General features: G+C 36.2%; 1 long non-coding RNA gene across 1 annotated transcript; it reads right to left on the bottom strand.

Moving 5' to 3' along the window:
* Positions 1-21,337: 21,337 nt before the first annotated feature.
* On the bottom strand, positions 21,338-23,191 carry LOC127563227 (uncharacterized). The gene is made up of 2 exons (XR_007953927.1): positions 23,139-23,191; positions 21,338-22,326 (listed from the first exon to the last, which is right to left on the bottom strand). It is a non-coding gene; the product is annotated as an uncharacterized LOC127563227 (long non-coding RNA).
* Between the last annotated feature and the right edge of the window lie 1,778 nt (positions 23,192-24,969).

The following is a 24,969-nucleotide window of genomic DNA, read 5'->3' as shown; positions in this document are numbered from 1 at the left end:
TTATTCAGCTATTCTCTAACTGATGGGCACCCACTCAGGGAATTTATATTCTTATAAGGAAAACAAGGACATATATAAATACATACAGAATAAATATACAGAACATTAAATAATAAGTAATTATATACAATTATTAGTCATGTCCAAAGGAGTAGTTCAAGATAAAAGCAAAGATAGACCAGATGTTAAAGGATAAACAATTGGATAGCACTTACAATGGGACAAAGCCAATGCTGGGTAGAGATCCTAAATCAAAGCAGGACATATAAGTGCTAAATGAGGTAATGAAACTGGTTGGTATATCTTAGATGTTTCTGAATGGAGGCTGTATATGTCAAAGTTAGGTGTTTTATGTGAGTTGATCTTAAGCCTTCTTTTGCAAGGCAGAAGAATAATACTTGAAAACTTAAGAACCTTTCAAAGAATTCTGTGACAAAGGATTTCAACTGAAAAGAACTAAGTTCAGGGAGGGGCAGCAATATTTCCGTTAGGTGACTGAATAAAGATATTCAACAAAATGTTCTTAAAATATATTAATTATAGTTGTGAATTTAAAGCAATGGGATAGATTTCTCCTTGAGATTATTATCTGGTAAAAAATGTGTTTCATAGTAATTTTGAAATAAAAGTGAGTGAAAGATTTTTAAAAGTTAAGGGCAATGGATGGAGGGGAGGAATATATTTGGAAACATGTGATGTAAGAACAAAAACCATTATTGATAAAACATATGCATGAGTAATTTTTCAACACTGACCCTTGCAAACACTGCTGTTCCAACTTTTCCCCTCGTTCTCTCTACCCCTTCCCCTAAATGCTTAATTACTTAATAATATGTAATGTTGACACTTATTTTAAAAAATTATGACAAATCAGGTAAGTTTATCAAATAAGAATTCTTATGTTTAAAGAGAAAAATATGGGAAAACACATCTAAAGCCTGTAAGTACCATTTGCAAAAAGTGTGTACATAGAAAAGCTCTGATTAAATTTGAGAAGGCTCTATCCTTAGCAGACAATAAAATACACTGAGTCCAATTTTTTAATGTAGATTCTTGACCTTGATATTTTAGTACTTTAATAACTATGTCAATGTAATTTCCTTTGTAACTCTATATTTGTTTGGGGGCATTTATAAACATTTTTCTAAGAAGAGCTTTTGTAAGTTCTACCAGGCTGCTAAAGGGGTCTGTGATACAAAGCTATTCCCTGATCCAAAATATGGATAAGTATTTTAAATACATGACAACTAAAAAAGCTAAATTGAAGAGAAAAATAAAAAAGGCAGCAATGATAGTATAAATATGTAAAAATCTATGGACTGTTGCCAAAAATAGTTTTAAATATATTTTAAAAATCATAGGTATAAATGCATGTGTTTTTTGTTTTTGTTTTTTAATAACTTTTTATTGACAGAACCCATGCCAGGGTAATTTTTTACAGCATTATCCCTTGCACTCGCTTCTGTTCCGATTTTTCCCCTCCCTCCCTCCACCCCCTCCCCCAGATGGCAAGCAGTCCTTTACATGTTGAATAGGTTACAGTATATCCTAGATACAATATATGTGTGCAGAACCAAACAGTTCTCTTGTTGCACAGGGAGAATTGGATTCAGAAGGTATAAATAACCCAGGAAGAAAAACAAAAATGCAAGCAGTTTATATTCATTTCCCAGTGTTCTTTCTTTGGGTGTAGCTGCTTCTGTCCATCCTTGATCAATTGAAACTGAATTAGCTCTCTTTATCAAAGAGATCCACTTCCATCAGAATACATCCTCAAACAGTATCGGTGTTGAGGTATATAATGATCTCCTGGTTCTGCTCATTTCACTTAGCATCAGTTCATGTAAGTCTCGCCAGTCCTTTCTGTATTCATCCTGCTGGTCATTTCTCACAGAACAATAATATTCCATAACATTCATATACCACAATTTACTCAACCATTCTCCAATTGATGGGCATCCATTTTCCAGCTCTAGCCACTACAAATAAGGCTGCCACAAACATTTTGGCACATACAGGTCCCTTTCCCTTCTTTAGTATCTCTTTAGGGTATAAGCCCAGTAGAAACTGCTGGATCAAAGGGTATGCACAGTTTGATAACTTTTTGAGCATAGTTCCAAATTGCTCTCCAGAATGGCTGGATGTGTTCACAATTCCACCAACAATGTATCAGTGTCTCTGTTTTCCCACATCCCCTCCAATATTCCGCATTATCTTTCCCTGTCATTCTAGCCAATCTTACAGGTGTGTATGGTATCTCAGAGTTGTCTTAATTTGCATTTCTCTAATAATGATTTGGAGCATATTTTCATATGGCTACAAAATAGTTTTAATTCCTTCATCTGAGAATTGTCTGTTCATATCCTTTGACCATTTATCAATTGGAGAATGGCTTGATTTCTTATAAATTAGAGTCAATTCTCTATATATTTTGGAAATGAGGCCTTTATCAGAACCTTTGACTGTAAAAATGTTTTCCCAGTTTATTGTTTCCCTTCTAATCTTGTCTGCATTTGTTTTGTTTGTACAAAAACTTTTCAATTTGATATAATCAAAATTTTCTATTTTGTGGTCAATAGTGATCTCTAGTTCTTTGGTCATAAATTCCTCCCTCTTCCATAGGTCTGAGAGGTAAACTATCCTATGCTCTTCCAATTTATTTATAATCTCATTCTTTATGAGGTTATGAATGCATTTTGACCTTATCTTGTTGTACGGTATTAAGTGTGGGTCAATGCCTAGTTTCTGCCATACTGATTTCCAATTTTCCCAGCAATTTTTGTCAAATAATGCATTCTTATCCCAGAAACTGGGGTCTTTGGGTTTGTCAAACACTAGATTATTCAAGTTATTGGCTGTTTTGTCCTTTGAGCCTAACCCATTCCAACTTGTCTATTTCTTAGCCAATACAGATGGTTTTAGTAACTGCTGCTTTATAATATAATTTTAGATCTGGTACAGCTAGGCCACCTTCATTTGATTTTTTTTTCATTAATTCCCTTGAAATTCTTGACCTTTTGTTTTTCCATATGAACTTTGTTGTTATTTTTTCTAGGTCATCAAAATAGTTTTTTGGGAGTCTGATTGGTATAGCCCTAAAAGTATTGTCATCTTTATTACATCTGCTCGCCCAATCCAAGAGCATTATAAATGCATATGTTAAGAAAAAAATCTAAATTTAAATTTGTATGTAAAACATTTTAAATTGAGTATTAAGCACCTACCATGTTTCTGCTACTATGCTAGATGTAAAAAGACAAAAATAAAACTATCTGTCCTTGAGCTTATATGGTAAAGCTAATATTTATATATATGTGGATTGTTACAAAAGTTTTAGTACACTGTTGAACTAAAGCCCGAAGCAGAAAATACAAGCTTAATGGGGGAGGAAGGAGGGTACTATTAGCTAAGGGGATTTAAAAAGTTTTTTTTTTTTAAATTAAAGCTTTTTTTATTTTTCAAAACATATGCATGGACAATTCTTCAACATTAACCCTTGCAAAACCCTGTGTTCCAATTTCTCCCATTCCCCCATGCCCTCCCCTAGATGGCAAGTAGTCCATAGGTTAAACATGGTAGAAAGATGTTAAATCCAGTATATGTGTGTGTGTGTGTTTATATTTATACAATTATCGTGCCACATAAAAAAAAAAAAAAAGAGAGAAGCAAAATAAAATGCAAGCAAACAACAAAAAGAGTGAAAACGAAAAAACACTCAATTCGCACAGTCCTCTCTCTGGGTGTAGATGGCTCTCTTCATCACTAAACAATTGGAATTGGTTTGAATCAAGTCATTGTTGAAGAGAGCCACGTCCATTAGAATTGATCATCTTATAATCGTGCTATAATTCTCCAGGCCTCTCTGAAATAATCTTCCTCATAATTTCTTATAGAACAATAATATTCTATAACATTAATATACCATAATTTATTCACCCATTCTCCAATTGATGGGCATCCACTCAGTTTCCAGTTTGTTGCCACTACAAAAAAGGCTGCCACAATATTTGCACTTATGGGTCCCTTTCCCTCCTTTAAGATCTCTTTGGGATATAAGCTCAGTAGTAACACTGCTGGATCAAAGGGTAATTACAGTTTGATACGTTTTTGAGTATAGTTCCAAATTTTCTCCAGAATGAGTGTATCTGTTCACAGTTCCACCAACAATGTATTAGTGTCCTACTTGGAAAAGGTTTTATATAAATGATGTTTGAGCTGAATTTTGAAGAAAACTAGGCATTCTAAAAGGTGGGGGTGAAAAGGGAGTACATTTCAGGCAAGAGATCCAGCAAATGTGAAGACTTGGAGATGATATATGGAATGCTATGTAAAAGACAAGAAACTAATTTAGTTGACCAAAATGTGTAAGTTTAGAAAGGTAGATTGGAGCCAGTCTGTGAAGATTTTATAATGCTTGAAAGAGGAGTCTATTTTGATCCTGCAGATAACAGGAAGGCACAGGATTTTAGAGGCAGTTTATATTAATTTCAACAGCTCCCTGGCTTTTGGAAAAATACTTTGGCCTAATAGAAAGAACATAATAGGCCAAAGGAAATTAGATAGAGGTAATGAAAAGAAAAAAAATGGAAAAATGAAAAATCAAGAACATAACAATGCGTTTCATTTTGGCTTAGTATTTTAAAGTCTATTAAATTGAGAAACCCCAAAATTGGATTTTTGTAAAGGTAAAATAGTTTAAATAGATTAATAATAGCACAAAAAATGTAACACTTCCTTTTTTGGTGAGTCAATGGTTAATAGTTGATTCAATGGCTTTTATTTACATATTATATAATATCAATGGTTTAAGAATTGGAAAATGAGTAGGTGCACATCAACTGGGGAATGGCTAAATAAGTTATGGAATATAAAATATGCAACATCTTATTTTCTTTTTCTTTTTTTCTTTTTGAGGCAATTGGGGTTAAATAACTTGCCTAGGGTCACACAGCTAGTAAATGTTAAAAGTGTCTGAGGTCACATTTGAATTCAAGTCCTCATGACTTCCTGGCTGGTACTCTAGCCACTGTGCCATCTAGCTACTCATATAATAGCTACTACAATAATTTTATTGTTCTTTTATTTTTATTTTTTTTATTTTAATATCTTTTTATTGATAGAACGCATGCCAGGGTAATTTTTTACAGCATTATCCCTTGCATTCATTTCTGTTCTGATTTTTCCCCTCCCTCCCTCCACCCCTTCCCCCAGATGGCAAGCAGTCCTTTACATGTTGAATAGGTTACAGTATATCCTGGATACAATATATGTGTGCAGAACCGAACAGTTCTCTTGTTGCACAGGGAGAATTGAATTCAGAAGGTATAAATAACCCGGGAAGAAAAACAAAAATGCAAGCAGTTTATATTCATTTCCCAGTGTTCTTTCTCTGGGTGTAGCTGCTTCTGTCCATCTTTGATCAATTAAGGCTCTCTTTATCGAAGAGATCCACTTCCATCAAAATACATCCTCAAACAGTATCGTTGTTGAGGTATATAATGATCTCCTGGTCCTGCTCATTTCACTCAGCATCAGTTCATGTAAGTCTCGCCAGTCCTCTCTGTATTCATCCTGCTGGTCATTCCTTACAGAACAATAATATTCCATAACATTCCTATACCACAATTTACTCAAGCATTCTCCAATTGATGGGCATCCATTCATTTTCCAGCTTCTAGCCACTACAAACAGGGCTGCCACAAACATTTTGGCACATACAGGTCCCTTTCCTTTCTTTAGTATCTCTTTGGGGTATAAGCCCAGTAGAAACACTGCTGGATCAAAGGGTATGCACAATTTGATAACTTTTTGAACATAGTTCCAAATTGCTCTCCAGAATGGCTGGATGTGTTCACAATTCCACCAACAATGTATCAGTGTCCCTGTTTTTCCACATCCCCTCCAACATTCCACATTATCTTTCCCTGTCATTCTAGGCAATCTGACAAGTGTGTAGTGGTATCTCAGAGTTGTTTTAATTTGCATTTCTCTGATTAATAATGATTTGGAGCATATTTTCATATGTCTATAAATAGTTTCAATTTCTTCGTCTGAGAATTGTCTGTTCATATCCTTTGACCATTTATCAATTGGAGAATGGTTTGATTTCTTATAGAGTCAATTCTCTATATATTTTGGAAATGAGGCCTTTATCAAAACCTTTGATTGTAAAAATGTTTTCCCAGCTTATTGTTTCCCTTCTAATCTTGTTTGCATTTGTTGTTTGTACAAAAACTTTTCAATTTGATATAATCAAAATTTTCTATGTTGTGGTCAATAGTGATCTCTAGTTCTTCTTTGGTCATAAATTCCTCCCTCTTCCACAGGTCTGCGAGGTAAACTATCCTATGCTCTTCCAATTTATTTATAAACTCATTCTTTATGCCTAGGTCATGAACCCATTTTGACCTTATCTTGGTGTACGGTGTTAAGTGTGGGTCAATGCCTAGTTTCTGCCATACTGATTTCCAATTTTCCCAGCAATTTTTGTCAAATAATGCATTCTTATCCCAGAAACTGGTGTCTTTGGGTTTGTCAAACACTATATTATTAAAGTTATTGGTTGTTTTGTCCTTTGAACCTAATCTATTTTATTGATCAACTAGTCTATTTCTTAGCCAATACCAGATGGTTTTAGTAACTGCTGCTTTATAATATAATTTTAGATCTGGTACAGCTAGGCCACCTTCATTTGATTTTTTTTTTCATTAATTCCCTTGAAATTCTTGACCTTTTGTTTTTCCATATGAACTTTGTTGTTATTTTTTCTAATTCATCAAAGTAGTTTTTTGGGAGTCTGATTGGTATAGCACTAAATAAGTAGATTAATTTAGGTAGTATTGTCATCTTTATTATATTTGCTCGCCCAATCCAAGAACATTTAATATTTTTCCAGTTGGTTAGATCAGACTTAATTTGTGTGGAAAGTGTTTTGTAGTTTTGCTCATAAAGTTTCTGATTTTCCCTTGGCAGACAGATTCCTAAAGATTTTATACAATCAGTAGTTACTTTAAATGGAATTTCTTTTTGTAACTCTTAACTGTTGGGTTTTATTAGTGATATATAAGAATGCTGATGACTTATGTGGGTTTATTTTATATCCTGCAACTTTGCTGAAGGTGTAGATTGTTTCTAATAACTTTTTGGTAGAATCTCTGGGGTTCTCTAAATATACCATCATATCATTAGCAAAGAGTGATAATTTGGTTTCTTCATTGCCTATTCTTATTCCTTTAATCTCTTTCTCAACTCTTATTGCCAAAGCTAGCATTTCTAATACAATATTAAATAGTAACGGTGATAGTGGGCAACCTTGTTTTACTCCTGATCTTATTGGGAATGGTTGCAGTTTGTCCCCGTTACATATGATGCTTACTGCTGGTTTTAAATAGATGCTACTGATTATTTTAAGGAAAAGTCCATTTATTCCTATACTCTCAAGAGTTTTTAATAGGAATGGATGTTGGATTTTATCAAATGCTTTTTCTGCATCTATTGAGATGATCATATGGTTTTTGTTAATTTGACTATTAATATGGCCAATTATATTGATAGTTTTCCTAATATTGAACCAGCCCTGCATTCCTGGTATAAATCCTACTTGATCATGATGTATTATCCTGGGGATGATTTTCTGTAGTCTTTTTGCTAATATCTTATTTAAGATTTTAGCATCAATATTCATTAGGGAGATTGGTCTCTGTTTTCAACCTACCTGGTTTAGGTATCAGTACCATGTCTGTGTCATAAAAGGAGTTTGGTAGGACTCCTTCATTCCCTATTTTTTCAAATAGTTTATAAAGCATTGGGGCTAATTGTTCTTTGAATGTTTGGTAGAATTCACTTGTAAATCCATCTGGTCCCGGGGATTTTTTTTTAGGGAGTTGATTAATAGCTTGTTCTATTTCTTTTTCTGAAATGGGACTATTCAAGCAATTTACTTCCTCCTCTGCTAACTGGGAAGCCTATATTTTTGGAGATAGTCATCCATTTCGCTTAGGTTATCAAATTTATTGGCATAAAGTTGGGCAAAGTAACCCCTTATTATTTCTTTAATTTCCTCTTCATCAGTGGTAAGTTCTCCTTTTTCATTTTTAAGACTGCCAATTTGATTTCCCTCTCTCCTTTTTCTAATCAGATTTACCAAAAGTTTATCAATTTTATTGGTTTTTTCATAAAACCAACTCTTAGTTTTATTTATTAGTTCAATAATTTTTTTACTTTCTATATTATTAATTTCTCCTTTTAATTTTAGAATTTCAAGTTTAGTAATTGATTGGGGGTTTTTAATTTGGTCTTTTTCTAACTTTTAAAGTTCCAGGCCCAATTCATTGATCTTCTCTTTTTCTATTTTATTCAAGTAAGCCTCTAAGGATATAAAATTTCCCCTTATTACTGCTTTGGCTGCATCCCATAAATTTTGATATGATGTCTCATTGTTGTCATTATCTTGAGTGAAATTATTAATTGTGTCTATAATTTGCTGTTTCACCCAATCATTCTTTAAGATGAGATTATTTAGTTTTCAATTACTTTTTGGTCTATTTACACCTAACTTTTTGTTGAATGTAGTTTTTATTGCATTGTGGTCTGAAAAGAAAGCATTTACTATTTCTGCCTTCCTGCATTTAATTTTGAGGTCTTTGTGTCCTAATATATGGTCAATTTTTGTGTAGCTTCCATGAACTGCTGAGAAGAAAGTATACTCCTTTCTGTCACCATTCAGTTTTGTCCAGAGATCTATCATACCTAATTTTTCTAATATTCTATTTACCTCTTTAATTTCTTTCTTATTTGTTTTGTGATTGATTTATCTAAATCTGAGAGTGCAAGATTGAGATCTCCCACTATTATAGTTTTGCTGTCTATTTCTTCTCGCAATTCTCTTAGCTTCTCTTTAAGGAAGTTAGATGCTATACCACTTGGTGCATATATGTTTAATACTGATATTGCTTCATTGTCTATAGTACCCTTAAGCAAGATATAGTTTCCTTCCTTATCTCTTTTAATTAGATCAATCTTTGCTTTTGCTTGATCTGAGATAAGGATGGCTACCCCTGCTTTTTTGACTTCACCTGAAGCATAATAGATTCTGCTCCAGCCTTTTACCTTTAGTCTGTATGTATCTCCCTGTTTTAAATGTGTTTCTTGTAAACAACAGATTGTAGGGTTCTGACTTTTGATCCAGTCTGCTATCCACCTCCTCTTTATGGGAGAGTTCATCCCATTCACATTTGCGGTTAAAATAACCAATTCTGCATTTCCTGCCATCCTAATATCCCCAGATTATACTTTTCTTTTTCTTGCCCTCCTTCCCTTCTTCCCTATTGGTCCCACTAACGTCGCACAACTCTCCCTCTTTAGTATCCCTCCCTCCTCCTTTTGAATCCCTTCCCCTTTCTTGTACCCTTTCCTTATTACTCTTTTTCCTTCTCCCTTTTCCTCTCCCACTTTTTAATGAAGTGAGAGAAGAATCTGAGTAAAACAAATATGTCAATTGTTTCCTCTTTGAGCCAACTCTGATGAGAGTAGGATTCACACAATGTTCCTCCCCCTCTCTAAGTTCCCTCATACATGATAGGTTTCCTTTGCCTCATTGTCGCATGTAGTTTCCCTCTTTTTATCTCCCTTCTTCCCTTTTTCTGACGCTATCCCCTTTCCATTTCTACTTCCCTTTTTTATGTTATATCAGTAAGATCAAATTATACATATGGTTTTTATGTATATTCACAACAGAAATACAGTTCTCAAGAATTCCTTTTACCTTTTTCTACTTCTCTTGATTCCTGTTGTTGAAGATCAAATTTTTTGTTTAAGTCTGGTTTTTTTCCTTAGAAACAGATGGAATTCCTCTATTTCATTAAATGTCCATCTTCTTCTGTGGAAAAAAATACTCAGCTTAGCTGGATAGTTTATTCTTGGCTGCATTCCAAGTTCTTTTGCCTTTTAGAATATCTGGTTCCAGGCCCTTCGATCCTTTAATATTGAGGCAGCCAGATCTTGCGTGACCCTTATTATTGCATCTCGGTATTTGAACTGTTTTTTCCTGGCTGCTTGTAAAATTTTTTCTTTAGTCTGGAAATTCTGAAGTTTGGCCACAATATTCCTTGGAGTCTTTATTTTAGGGTCTTTTTCAGAAGGTGTTCGATGAATTCTTTCAACGCCTATTTTCCCTTCCGGTTCTATTACTTCTGGGCAGTTCTCTTTGATGATTTCCTGTAAAATAGTATCTAGGCTCTTTTTTTCATCATAATTTTCTGGTAGTCCGATGATCCTCAGGTTATCTCTCCTAGATCTATTTTCCAGGTCTGTTGTTTTTCCAAGTAAATATTTGACATTTTTTTCCAATCTTTCATTTTTTTGGTTTTGCTTGACTGATTCTTGATGTCTCAATGAATCAGTCATTTCTATTTGTTCAGTTCTAATTTTTAGTGAGTTATTTTCTTCATTAGCTTTTTTTACTTCTTTTTGTATATGTCCAATTGAGTTGTTTTGCTCTATGGAATTTTTTTCCATTTCACTAATTTTTTTTTTAGTGAGTCATTTTCTTTTTCCAATTCACAAACTCTGTTTCCCAATTCGCAAACTCTGTTTCTCTGCACTTCTTGGGAGTTTTTTACCTTTTCCAATTCACATTTCAAGAAGTTGTTTTCTTTTTCCACTTTATAAAATTTTTCTTTTAGTGAGTTATGTGTCTTTCCCCATTTCTCTTCTAGCTCTCTTTTAAGGTTTTTAATAGTCTCTTCTAGGAGAGCCTTTTGTATTGGAGACCAACAATCGTCTGGAGACTGTCTGCTATTAGTCTCTTCAGGGTTGAAAAGCTGTTCTCTTTCTGTGTAGAAACTATCAATCGTTCTTTTGATTTTTTTACTCATTTTGTTAAAGACTGTAAGGTCTGCCTTCAGAGCCAAGAGGTTACCAGCTTCCTCTGCAGAGCAGTGAAAGGTATATGGACGGGTAGCTGTCCTGCCAACCGGCTACAAAAAGCAGCGAGGTACTGGAATGCTCTGGGAAAGAGTTCCCCATCCGAAAGTAACTCAGGCCTGCAGGGCCGGGCTGGGAAAGTGCCTTTCAAAGAACCTCAGCTGTGTGAGATAACGACTGTCCTGGGGCTAGACGCTGAGCAGTGAGAGTTTCATTGCCCCAAGCCAAACCCTGCCCTGGGGCTATGGGTATTAGCCCCTGAGCAGTGAATGGATTTGCAGGGACCGGAAGTGTCTGCACAGGAAGCGCAGTCAACTGGGGAGGTTCTATTGCCCCAGGCCGAGCCCCCCCCACTGCCGATTAGAGGCTGCCCAGGATGTGCCCCACTGTCGTGCAGATTAGTAACTGCCCCTGCAAAAGCCCCGAACTGCCGGATGTGGCCACAGGGCTGTGGTAAAGTCTGCCTGAGTCACTTCCGGGTTTTAGGGGTTACAGCCAGATCTCTTTAAGTTCTGGCGTTTTTTAGAGGATCCTCTGTTTTAGGTTTTAACTTCTCTGCCAGTTTACTGCTTTGTAATCAAGGCAGAGCAGTTAGCCTATAGCAGAGTGGTCTCTATAACTTCTCTAGCCACAGAGATCACCCCCGCCCCTGGTCTCCTCAGGATGCTAGCCTCTCGCTGCCTGTGCTAGTCTGTTCCTGGCCCCTCAGGACAAACCTTTCCTGGCGAGCTTCCGGATCGGTTGGTAAGTTGTAGTGCTTCTTATCTTCATGAATTTAAGCAGTGAAGAGTTATTTTTGAGGCTGGATTAAATAGTTGGTTATGAGGGTAATGAGAGGAACTTAGAGAGTCGTGTGTGCCTGCTCCGCCATCTTGGCTCCGCCTCGGAAGTCTATTGTTCTTTTAAAAAAAGATGGACAAGCTGATTTTAGAAAGATCTGGAACTGATGTTGAATGAAACAAGAATACATTGTACACAGTAACAGCAAGATTCTTCGGTGATTAACTATGAAACACTCGGTCTTTCTCAGCAGTTCAGTGATTCAAGGCAATTTCAATAAACATCTTCATCCAGAAAGAGAATTATAGAGATTGAATGTAAATCAATACACTGTATTGTATTGTACTGAATGTAAATCAACGTCCACTTTTTTTTTTTTCTTGTGGTTTTTCTCTTTTGTTCTGATTTTTCTCTCCCAAAATGATTCATAAAGAAATGTGTATTTAAAAAGTTAATATGCCATGTATAATCAAAAAAACAAAAGAATAATTTAAAAAATAATAGGAGCACAAAGTATCAAAGTTAGAAATAGAGATAATTTTTAAGGATTTAAGAAATTTTATACTTATGTATATTTGGTCCATATCACCCTGACTCAACAAAGTTTCCATGATCGCTGGTGAACTTCCCCCAATTTTTTATAGGTGGCAGGTTCAAGGGACTTCAGCCTTTGCAGGAGAAGAGCCTATGATGACCTTGTCTTTAGGCCAGCTTAGGTTCAGGACAGCCTGCTTTGCTCAGCTGTCATGTCAGTGCCACAATCAGAGCAGCTCAGATGTTTTATTTTGGTTCTATAAGGAGGGCAGAATCTTCAGGAGGGTCTGACTAGTTTTCCATTCTTGCATTCACAAAAAAGGACACACCAGTCAGCCGGGAAGTTGAAATGTCTAGCCTGTATTGTTATAGGTATAGATAATTCCAGCCTTTTGAGTTGGGGCAGACAGGAATCAGGGAGAAGGTATTACAGACAAGAGACTGGCATTAAAGGGGACAGCAGAAAGCTACAGATTCCAGATAGGATTGATGGGCACAGCTAAGGAATAACACTTGTTGGCTAGAGAAAGAGTAGGCAACAACCACAAAATCCCCAAAATAGAGGTTTTTTCCAGGACAATAACACAGGAGTATTTTCACTGTCAACCTGGGCAGCTACCCTGGGCTACAGAGACTGCTCTAATGGAGAGCCTACTGGGGGCTAATTCAAATAATGTATTAGGCGTTAATAAAAAAGCATTCGTTGAACTTTGTTTTTATCTATAGTTTTACCTATATAGAAGCCAAAGCCAAATCTTAAGTGAACATTGTACTGCAAGGTATGCAATAAATGCTACTCCCCTCAAGCCATAATCCTTTATCTCTTCTGGCTTTCATAGCCAGACTCCTGAACCAGATGTTCTGAGATTTTTTTGGTCTCATGTATCCCTTTGACATTCTGACAAAGTCTATGAACTCCTCAGAATAACAGTTTGTTGCCTACATTCATTGAAGAAAATGTTAAATTTCAGTTAGAAGCTAGTGAAAATATTCATTTTTTAAGTATCCAAGTTCACAGACCTCCTGAAATCAATCAGTGGCAGAAACTCTATGTAAAGTCCCACTTGCCTCCACTTTCCTTCTCACATTTCAAACCCTAGAAATCTGGTTTCCATTCTCATTTGTTTACCTAAAACTGCTCTCTCCAAACTTACTAGTGTGATTACCTAATTGCCAAATTTAAATTTGATGTCCTTTTCTCAATCCTTATCCTTTTTGACTTTTGAATCACTTAACATTATTGACTGTTCTTCCTGTTTATTTTTTCCTCTCTGGGTTTTTGGGATGGAGCTACCTCTTAATTCTTCTCCAAACTGATCAAATTCATATTTTTAAATTAAATGTCTGATTATGTTATTCCTCTGCTCAAAAAGTTTCAGTGGCTTCCCATTGACTCTAGCATAGTATACAAATTACTGCATTTGTCATTTAAAGGCCACCAGAATCTGATTCCAGCCCCCCTTTCTACATTTGCAATACATTTCTCTTCACAAATTCCATGTTTCAGCAAATTGGTCTACTTTCTATTTCTTGTACTAGTTTCTCCTATCTACCTTCATGCAGCATAAACTCAATAGCACTGGAAGCCTTACATGTCTTGTAACTGTTCTCCATCCTCTACTTCTTACCATCTCCAATATCTTTGAAGCTCACAAGGCCTTTTCCTGATCTTCTTACCGTATTTCCCCGATAAGACACTGTCTTATTTTTTTGGACAAAAAACAAAACAAAACACCAGAGAGCTTATTTTCAGGGGAGGGCTTATTTTAATGAACATTGACAGCAATTTTAATAAACAGATAAATGTGAACAAAAAAAGTACCTTTATTCAATAATGATCATGTCATAATAATAATAATAATGATCGGTGCATACAGAGGGTACCGTAATGTAGCGTGTAGCGCAGGGGATCACCTTCACTACAGTAGCAATCTCAATAGGGCTTATTTTCGGGGGAAGGCTTATTTTCGGGATAGGTCTAATTATTGGGGAAACACGGTATTTCGTTATTTTCTTTTCACCCTGATGATACTATTTTGAATACAGAAATCTCACTCTGGCAGATAAAAGTTTAAATCTCTCTGGTCCTGGTTTATCCCCAAAAACCTTCCTCTTCCCAATGCTCTATACAAGCAATAAATAGCATAGTCTATTAATTGTTAATAGTTGATTCAATGGCTTTTATTTACTGGTTTAAGAAGCAAAGTAACCATTTAAACCCATAAGGTTTGTAAAAGTCTCTCAATCCTTGAGGAAAGGAAGCATCCAACTCAAAGGAAATATACCCTTCCTTTCAGGAGAGAAAAGGAAAGGGAAAGGAAAAATGAAAATCACTGGCTCTGAGTGTGACTCATGCATATTTGGTTCATATCATCCTGGCTCAGCAAAGTGTTTATAATGTTTGGGCGTTTTTATTTTATTTTTTAGATAATACGTGAATTCGTTTTTTTACATATGTAAGTTTGGGACAAAGTTTCCATGATTGCTGGTGAATTCCCTTCTGTTCCTGATGATGGCAGATCCTCTATTTTTGTCACTCCTAATCCCAGTACTGTTTTTGCTTTCTACTCTCACCTACGCCTTCCTTAGGCAAGGGGTTCCCTGGCAGAATGGGCAGAGAACAACTTATTCCAACAGCCATGAAGGCCACTGGAGTAGGAGCTATTATGTGCTCAGACATCAAAGATGTCATTGTCATCCACTCTTCCTGGGCAGATTTTATCCTTCACATATATCTAACCACTGGACTTCAGTGACTCTGGAAGAGTGAAAAAGAGAGTATTCTTTTTATATACTTCTAATTTCCATGGGAGAAGGCTCTAAGAGAAGGCAAATTGAGTAAATGATTTTGAAGAATTTATAAGTAAATAAGGTCAAAAGTGCAATTTAGAAGAAGTTTGGGACAAACTGAGGAAAATATTAGAGGATAAGCTCAAAGTGCAAATACTAGTCTGGAATTTACTTTGCAAGTGCTATGAAAGAAGACTGACCAATTAGGAGGCTTTTGCAATGATCTAGGTAAGAAAGCAATGACTACATGAATTAAGGTGGTAGAGAGACGGTAAGATCAAGGATTATTAAGAAAAATTGAGTAGGATTAATGACAAGAAGTTGAAAAGAAAAATTGAAGGAAAAAGAAAAGATGGAGAAGATAAGTGATAAAAGATAAGTAAAAAATTAAACCTAATTGATAGAGTGGACTTCAGGCCCAGAACTCAATTTATTGCACTTCTTAGCTGCCCAGAGATAAATCTACTTGGATGAAATTCAATAAAATTTATGTTTTAATATACTAGTTAATATTTATATAGCATTTTAAGGTTTTCAAAACACTTTAAGGATATCTTCTCATCACAACCATCCTGGGGATAGATGGTATCAATATTCCCATTTCACAAATGAGGAAACTAAAGCAGATAAAGGTTAAATGATTTGTCAAAAATCCCAGAACTTTAGTGAGAAGTTTGCCTTCATGACATTATGCAGTTAGGTTGACATGACTAGGGATCTTCTGGCCATATTAGCTATATTCAAGTATTTGAAAATTTGTCATATGAAAGAGGAATTAGGCATGTTCTATTTGTTATTAGAGAGATATAGGTAATGGGTAGAAATTGCAAAGAAGCAAATTTAAGCCAGATGTCAGGAAAAACAATTAGAGAAGTTCAAAAGAGGAATGGACTGCCCCAAGAGGCAGGGCACATGCACCTTCCTTGGAAGTCATCAAGGGAAGACTGGATAACTACTTGTTGGCTTTATTACAATAAGGATTCCTTTTAGGCCAGAGTTAATTAGATGGTCATTGAGATCTCTTCCAACTCTCAAATTGTAATTCTATGAATAAGACCATATGCACAGAACAATATAATATAGCAAAAGATAATGATCAGGAGCAAATAAAATTATCTAAGAAAAGTGTTATAAGAGTAGTTGAGGAAAAGAACATTTTCAGATGGGGAAATCATAAAAGGCTTTGTGGAACAGGTAATACCTGGACTAAATTTTGAAGAGGATTTTTTTTTTTTTAAACAGGGTGATAAGTTTGGATGTCTTTTAGCTTGGCAAATGTTTGAAGAATGGGATCAAAAGTGTGAGAATGGAGACCAAATAGTATTAGAACAAGTATAAGATGCAATAGTATGATGCACTGGTTAGGATCCATCAGACCTGTATTTAAATTCTAGGCTCTGCCATTTACTGTTTGATTTTGGGATTTTACCTCTCTTAAGCTGAGTTTTCTCATGGGGGAGAAAAATGTTTCTGGATCTCCAAAAGTCCTTCCAGCTCTAAGGCTCTGATAGTCTATATATACTAAGAACTGTGAAGCAAAATTGAGATCTCTGCTTGATAGACTGCCCACCTTCACCCCAACCTTTTCCAATATGGGGGCAAATGACCAAAGGAATATCTCTTTTGCCTTTTTGCAGAGGCCCTAGAGATTTACAGGGGGGGAAAGAGGCAAGGATTATTTTTGCAGCTCTGGTTCAACTGAGATTGATAAATTGGAATGGATAAAATAACCTTATTTTGTGTGGGGAGTAGACAATAACTGCTGATTTGGTGCAGGAGAGGGAAAACAGAAGGGATTCCCTCAGCACCAGGGGTACTCATTCCCTGGGAGTAATAGGGACTACTCCCCTTTGGTATAGGTCTGACAGGAGAGCTTGAGGCATTCCTCTAAGTTCTGTAAGGAGACAGGCAGAACAAGGAGACTTCCTAACCAGTTGTAAGATCAAATGTGATACTCCTGAGGTGTTTAAAGAGATTTGATTAGCCTCAAAATAGTCAAGGGCAGCACACACAGTAGAGAGCCTTCACACCTCCTAGCCCTGCAACTCTGAAGAAAATAGTGAATAGTTCCCACTAGGTTTTCTAAACTGGGGTGGGAAGGAACTACTGGGGCATCAGTATGAGCTCTATGAGAAAATAGCTGCAGTGATCAATGTTCAGATGGGGGCCTGGATTTTTTGATGGTTGAGGTGGAAACAGTATTTTTATTTCATTTAAGGGATTTGGATAGGAATTGCTTATTTGGTTAATTTCTACTCTGCCATCTTTTATCAAGAGCTTTGAAGTGTAGGACAGTAGATATGGAGTCAGAAGACCTGGATTTGAAATCTCTTAGTACTTATTAGATGGGTGATTATAGACTAATCACTAAATATTTTATCTGCATGTTGGAGAAAATACTGGTATACCCAACTCCTATTGAAGACTTCCACATAATAGTGATATTTTTTAAACCTGAAGGTACTATTTAAATGTAGGTTATCAAATGTCAGATATTCCACAGGATCTGTCAAGCATATAATTTGAAAGAATAAAGATGGGTGGTCCATCTGGGAAAATATTCTTGGCCAATATGCTTTTTGATTCCACTTTTGTTTATTCAGTGTAAATACCTCCCCAAACCTATTCCCAGAATATATCGAGTTACTATGAGCAAAGTATTTTGCAAATATTAAGCACCAATATTTTTTAAACAATGCTATTTCTAGAATCTCTATCAGTTTTGGGTTTGTCTAAAATCAATATAAGCATACCTCATTTTGGGGGCTTCACAGATTTTTTTTTTTGCTGAAGCAATTGGGATTAAGTGACTTGGCCAGGGTCACACAGCTAAGAAGTGTTAAGTGTCTGAGGCCAAATTTTAACTGAGGTCCTCCTGACTTGAGAGCTAGTACTCTATTCACTGGGCCACCTAGTTGCCCCAGCTTCACAGATTTTTACTAACTGAAGGTTTTTGGCAACCCTACATCAAATAAATATTTCAACATCATTTCCCAATAGCATGGGCTTACATCTTATCTGTGTCACATTTTGGTAATTCTTAGAATATCTCAAATTTTTCATTATACGTTATGGTGGAACATATCCAAAGATCTGTGATCTCTGATGTTACTATTGTAATTGTTTTGGGGCATCACAAACCATACCCTTATACTACTGCTTAATTGATAAATGTGTGTATTCTGACTGCTCCACTACCTGACCTTCTTGTTTCCCTCTCCCTTCCCCCCCTCCTTTCTCCTCTTCTTTGAATAACAATACTGATGTTGGGTCAATAATCAAATGATAGCATTTTTAAAGCAATGAGGTAATTAAGGCATGAATATTTTTGGACATTAATACCACTGAACACAAACTACAGTATAAAGCATAATATTCATGTGCATTTGAAAACAAAAAAATCATGTGACTCACTTTATTGCAATATTTTATTGGTCTGAAACCAATGAACCTCCAAATTATCCAAGGTTTGCCTGTAATTTTTGACAATTGCTATTTCATCTGCTTTTACCAAAGTACTCCTTGATATTCTAAATAATTAGAATATAAAGACAAAGTTGCTTGTCATTTTAATCTACTTCAGATATCTCCTTAGCAAAATTTGTGAGAGGACATGGACAATTTTTTTTTTCTGTTCCACGGATTGAGAAGGCACAGATGAGATTTTTCCTTTTATATAGATTTTTTTTTGTCTTTCAAAATACTGGGCAAATATAGTTTTCATCATTTACTCTTAAAAAATCTTGTGTTCTAAATTTTTTTCCCTCTCTCCCCAAATTCCCCCTCCCTTGGACAGCAAGTAATCCAATATAGGTTAAGCATGTGCAATTCTTCTAAGCATATTTCCACACATTTGTCATGCTATGCAAGAAAAATCAGATCAAAGAGGGAAAAACAAAAAAGGTGAAAATACTATGCTGCAATCCACATTTAGTGGATTAACATCAGTTAATGTCTTTCCAGGCTTTTCTGAAATCAACCCGATCCTCGTTTCTTATAGAACAGCACTATTTCATTACTTTCATATACCATAACTCAATCAGCCATTCCTCAATTGATGGACACCCACTCAGTTTCCATTTCCTTGCCACTACAAAAAGTGCTGCTACAAACATTTTTTGCACATGTGGATTCTTTTCCCTTTTTTATGGTCTCTCTGGGATATAAACCCAGTAGACACACTGAATTAAAGAGTAGGCACAATTTTATAGCTCTTTGGGCATAATATTAAATTGTTCTCCATAATGATTGGATCAGTTCACAACTCCAACAATGTGTCCCAGTTTTCCCACATCCCCTCCAACACTTTTTCCTGTCATCTTAGCCAATTTGAGGTATGAAGTGGTACCTCAGAGTTGTATTAATTTGCATTCCTCATAACAGTGATCTACAGCATTTTTTCCTATGACTAGAAATAGCTTTCTTTTCTGACAATTGTTCATATCCTTTGACCATTTATCAATTGGGGAATGGCTTATATTCTTATGAGTCAATTGTATATTTTAGAAATAAGGCTGTTATCAGAAATGTACATAAAAATTTTCCCTCAGTTTTCTGCTTCCCTTCTAATACTGGCTGCATTGGTTTTGTTTGTATAAAAACTTCATATAATTAAAATTATTCCCTTTCCACTTCATAACATTCTCTAGTTCTGTGGCCATAAATCCCTTTCTCCAGAGATCTGAGGTAAAGACTATCCCTTGTTCTAATTTGCTTATATCCTTTGTCTAAATCATGAACCCACTTTGACTATTTTGTTGTAGTGTGTTAGATGTTGGTCCATGCCTAGTTTCAGCCATATCATTTTCTAGTTTTTAACAGTAATTTTTATAAAATAATTCTTATCCCAGGAACTGGAATCTTTTGGGTTTATCTTTATTATAGTCATTGTGTCTTGTGAACTTTACCTATTCCACTGATTTTCTACTAGATTCCTTAGCAAGTATTAAATGGTTTTGATAACTGCTACTTCATGATCTAGTTTTAGGTGGGGTATAGCTAGGCCACCTTCCTTTGCATTTTTTATTTCCTTGAAATTCCTGACTTTTTGTTCTTAAAAAGATTTTTTCCAGTTCTATAATTTCTTGGCATTTTGTTATGGGACTAAATAAACTTAGGTAAAAATGTCATTAGCTTGGCCTATCCATGAACACTTGATATTCTTCCAATAGTTTAAATCTAGCTTTTTGTGTGAGGTTATGTATTTTTTTTTTTCATATAGTTCCTGACTTTTGTCTTGGCAGTAGACTCCCAAATATTTCATATTTTAAATGGGATTTCTCTATTGCTGCTGGACTTTGTTGATAACAGAAATGCTGATGATTTAAGTGGATTTATTTTTTATCCTGGTAGAGGCTAATTGTTTCTAATAGTTTAATTGTATACCATCATATCACACAAATGATATTTTATAAACTACATTAATGGAATCAGATTTTTTCTAATCTTCTAAAACAAAAAAACTTTTCCCTAATTTTAAAAATGTCTCAAAGTTTACTTTTTTTCATTATTGTTCTCAACACAGGCATTTAATCCCATAAATCCCTTAGCATTTTATAGATTGTTATTATTTATGCTGCATTTTTCTTTCTTCGAATCAATACTCTTATTCTACAAATGTTTCTAACTATTGTATTTTTGTCAGAAACAGTATAGAATTCATCTTTTCAAATTTGCTTGAACTTTGTGAGAAAGAACAATTTTATGAGTTACTATATACTTAAAAATGTGCATTTTAATTTTTTTCTAACTTCATGTTGCAATTTGGTAAAGCATTTTGTCTAATTTTACAATTTACCTGTTTCCTTAATCTACCACATATAAACAATAATGTAATTTTAAAAATTGTTATAATTACCAGGAAACATAAGAGTTATATTATTCTCCTAAATAAGTTTAATCAATTTGCTGTGTTTGAGGTGTAAGAATCTAAAATATTTTTTGGTTTAGTTTGCTAATCTTTCTACCATTAATACTCTTATCTCCCTGATTAAATCTTTTCATTAGCTACTTTTTTAATCTTGTACTTACCAAGGTATAATAAATATCTTTCCTATGATCTTAAGTCTTTCTAATCTCTTTTTGGATGTCTCTTATAGACAAGCTATTTTCAAATTCACAATATTTAATGTTACACTAAGATTTTATCTTTTCTACCACCTTTTAACTTAGTCAAAGCCAGATTTCATTATGAAATGCTATTTCCCCATTATCTTCTGAAATGTACTTTTATCAATACTAATATTACATAAGACTAATCTTTCATAAAGAAACCTTATATTTTATCCAACCTCTAGGAGTATTCCAAACAATAGTTTAATGAATGTTTATTTTTTAATACAATGTTAAATTCTACATCTTTTAAGATATTTCTAAGTTTTATCTTATAATAGAAACTATCCTTAACATCCTTTAGGAATGCTTTGTTGAATATCTTAACTACTTATCTATCCAAGGGAATCCTGATTCCCTTTTGCTCATAGTTATTCTTTTTTCAAAGAATTCTTTGAAGGCTTAATTTTTAAAACATTTTTCTTCTGCCTTCAAAAAAAATGTGTAGGTTTGCTTCAAGTTTGACTCTAGAATCCAAATCCCTATGTTTTGGTTTTATATTCTGTTTCAACATCACTTTTTCTATGGTTTTAACTTCAGTGTGATAAAAGGTAAATCAGTTTTTTTTGACAGGATTTCTTCTCGAGGCTTTGAAGATTGTGCCTTGGATTTTAGAGTCTGATGAAAATGTGCCTTAGAAACTTGTTCCTTCTGGTTGAGAGTGAATATTTTTCTGATTTCAGGCTGTAACTTAGGGAAAATTTTCTTATGAGGTTTTTTTCATGTTATTCACATATTTTTCTTCTTCAGTCCCCTCTGATATACTTGAATTATTCTGAAGCTTATTTGCATTTGTCTTCAAGGTTGGTCACTTTTTCTTGTAGTGTTAGCAACAGGTTTTACATCATGAGCTTATTCTTCCATTTTGTTTCTTCTATTTGCTGTACTATATCACTTCTCATTTTTGCTGATTCCAGCAATATCTTATCCATGAGGATGTTTGTTTCAATATAGTTTCCCCTTATTTCCTTACACGTTTCTTTGACTGAAAGCATATCTTTCTTTAGATCATTTAAAGTACCTAGCATGCAAACTAGTTCTCTTAGTATTTCTTCTGGTGGTGTTTCTATCGATATAAGAAACATTTTGAATTGAGAATAAAATTGAAATTAAATTCAGCAATCAGTATTTTCACAGATGTTTTGTGCTGCCTGGTGGTGGCACTTTTAACTGTGACAAGATTATCACCTATTTGAATACAATTAAGACAAAGAAATTGCTTTTAAAAGTATTTACGAGCTATAACCTTAGAATCCTAGAACAGAAGGTAATTTAATAGCTAATCTTTTTGACTCAGGATTAAATGAGACAACATTTGTGCCGCACTGCACATGGAGTGGGGGACTAAGCATTTGCTTAGCATCTAACCAGGCGATGTGGTTCTATCCCCACTGTGTTCTTAATAACAGTAACAGGGGATAAGCCTATGGATGTATTCAAACCACTCCTGGCACATTTCCTAAGCCCTCAAAACCCCCCTAATCTTAGCAAAATTCTATTTAAAGCCCCCATCTTATCACTGATAATAACAACCTGTAACCATTACGGAAGCCATCCTCCTCCTCCTCCTCCCCAGGGAAATCAGACCTGGGTCCTGCATCTATCTGCCCCACCAAACTACATAGTCACCATAAGGCCCTCGGGGATCCTTTTCTTCAGTCTGTTGGCCCCGTCTCTCCTGGAGTTTGACCTCGAACCGAGGCCTGGGTTACCTCCACGGCCCATTTTGGGGGTAATTTAGCGGGCTCTCTCCCGGCGAGGCTTACTCAGCCTTGGGAGGCCTTAGGCTCCAGGTCCTCGCCGTTGGCCCCAAGCCCCTTTCATCCCATCGGGTCGGGAGTCAAAATAGACAGTGGGGGTTGTGGCTGTTGGCCCCTTCCCCACCCTTCTTTCCTGCGGCCCTGCCCGCTCCCCCTCCCCCCGACCCAGACCAACATCGGGAGGCACCGACCGCCTCGGCTGGAGAAAACCCGCGTTCCCCTCACAACCGCCGCACAAACCTCGCCTAAGCGCGCAAGCCAAACCGCCCCAGCTGACTCGCGCACGCCTCGCGACTGCGCAGTTTGCCCACGAGCGGGTGCTTCGTCAAAGTCTCGGCGTACTTCTCGTCTTCGGAAATGCCGCGAGAGCAGCAGAAAAGCAGCCTGGGGGAGCAGTAAAAGGAGGAGGAAGTAAAGGCCCGAGCCTCAGGAGTTTATGTCGGAGGAGCTAGAGGCGCGAGGCACCTTCCGCAGCCTCGTCAATCACGGGGCACCTCCTTTGTCAGTGAGCCTCTCTCCCTCCTTCCCTCCCCCGCCGCCACGCTTTTTGTCGCGCCTGCGCAGTCTGCTGGACGGGTCGTCCCTTGCCAAAGAAGGACCAGCTGGCTGTTTCGGGGATGTTTGACTCAGTAACATCAGAGCCCAAGCCCCTTCTGTTACAGAAGAGGAAATAAACCTAGAGACTTAATCAAGGCCGCGCAGATAATAAATGATTGTTTGATTTCAACCCAGGTCCTCTGACATCCCCTCCCCCCACCATGTATCCTTTGAAAAGGATCTGGGGTCCCAGCCCACCCCCTGATAGAGATGTAGGCGACGGACTCAGGCTGCCTTGTGATGTGGCCGATGGTGGACTATACATATTTGTGGCAAAGAATATGGTTTGCTGGGGAAGGGGAGGTTCCCAGAAAGCAGGAGAAACGGAAGAGAATATTTTTGAAAATCTATTTTTTAGTATTTTAAAGAATGGGAGGGTGGGGGAGGACGTTGTGGGGAGGGGGATTATTGGCCCAGCAATTCAGATCCCTGAGACTACGTTAAGAAGAATTTAGAATCCAGGACCAGGGACTCCCTGCTCAGCCTTGGAGCATTCTGTTCAGTTCAGGAGTTTTCAGCTCACAGGAAAAAATAAAGAAGAGGTCTTCAGTTTGATGAAGGGCCTGAAGGACTGAATCATGAGGATTAGTTAAATGAACTAGAGAAGACTTCTGGTACATGACAGCTGTCTACCTGAAGAGCCATCATCAAAAAGTGGCTTTCCTTGTTTTTCTCTGGCGCACAGAACAGAACTGTGAACAATGGCAGAAGTTGCAGAGAAAGAGATATAGACTTAATGCAATGGAAAGGTGGCAGAGACACGTGGAATAAGAAAGCCTTTTTTTGCCCATACCCTCCACCTCCTAAATTATGGATATAGTACACTGAAAAGCACATGGAGGGGAATAGGATGCAGAGATAACCAATGAGGAACTTTGAAGAAGTTCAGGAAGAAAAGGTGTTAGCAAAGGAATTTATGCTAGGAAGAGATGAACTGATTGTATGACAGTTGGATCACTTTATCCTCAAAATGTCAGGAGAAATTGAGAAAAAGTTTCAGTCCATTGATTAATTCTCTACGGCAAATATACCCAACTTTATGATTCCATGGAAACTGTCATCATGCTGTGCAATGATAATGTGCTATACAAACATCTTTTGACCTTGCTTCCAAATATAGGGCACGATGATTTCTGCATCTCAGGCTTCCAGTTGGTTATTCATTTTGTTCAAGGACTTTTGATTCCATCCATTTGTGGAGAGATTTAGTACCTTCTGCATTATGAACCATACCAATCTTTGTTTTAGAAGTTATCATTAATGGGGGAAGCCAGAATAGATCTCAAGATACATGTTACAAAGTCAAAAACAAATCAAGATAAATTGGTAGATTTTGTTTAAAAACTGGGATCTAGGGGGGGAAAGGAGGAGAAAAGAGAAAAAGCCTTGGGGTTTTTTTCACCCTAAGAACCAATTGCTGATACTGGAGTCAAGATGTAGTTATCTTTGAGCTAGGTGCGCTTTGGTCCATTGT

The sequence above is a fragment of the Antechinus flavipes genome, chromosome 4 (genome assembly GCF_016432865.1).
Source record: "Antechinus flavipes isolate AdamAnt ecotype Samford, QLD, Australia chromosome 4, AdamAnt_v2, whole genome shotgun sequence".
Classification (NCBI taxonomy): domain Eukaryota; kingdom Metazoa; phylum Chordata; class Mammalia; order Dasyuromorphia; family Dasyuridae; genus Antechinus; species Antechinus flavipes.
This window is presented reverse-complemented; position numbering and strand designations above follow the sequence as displayed.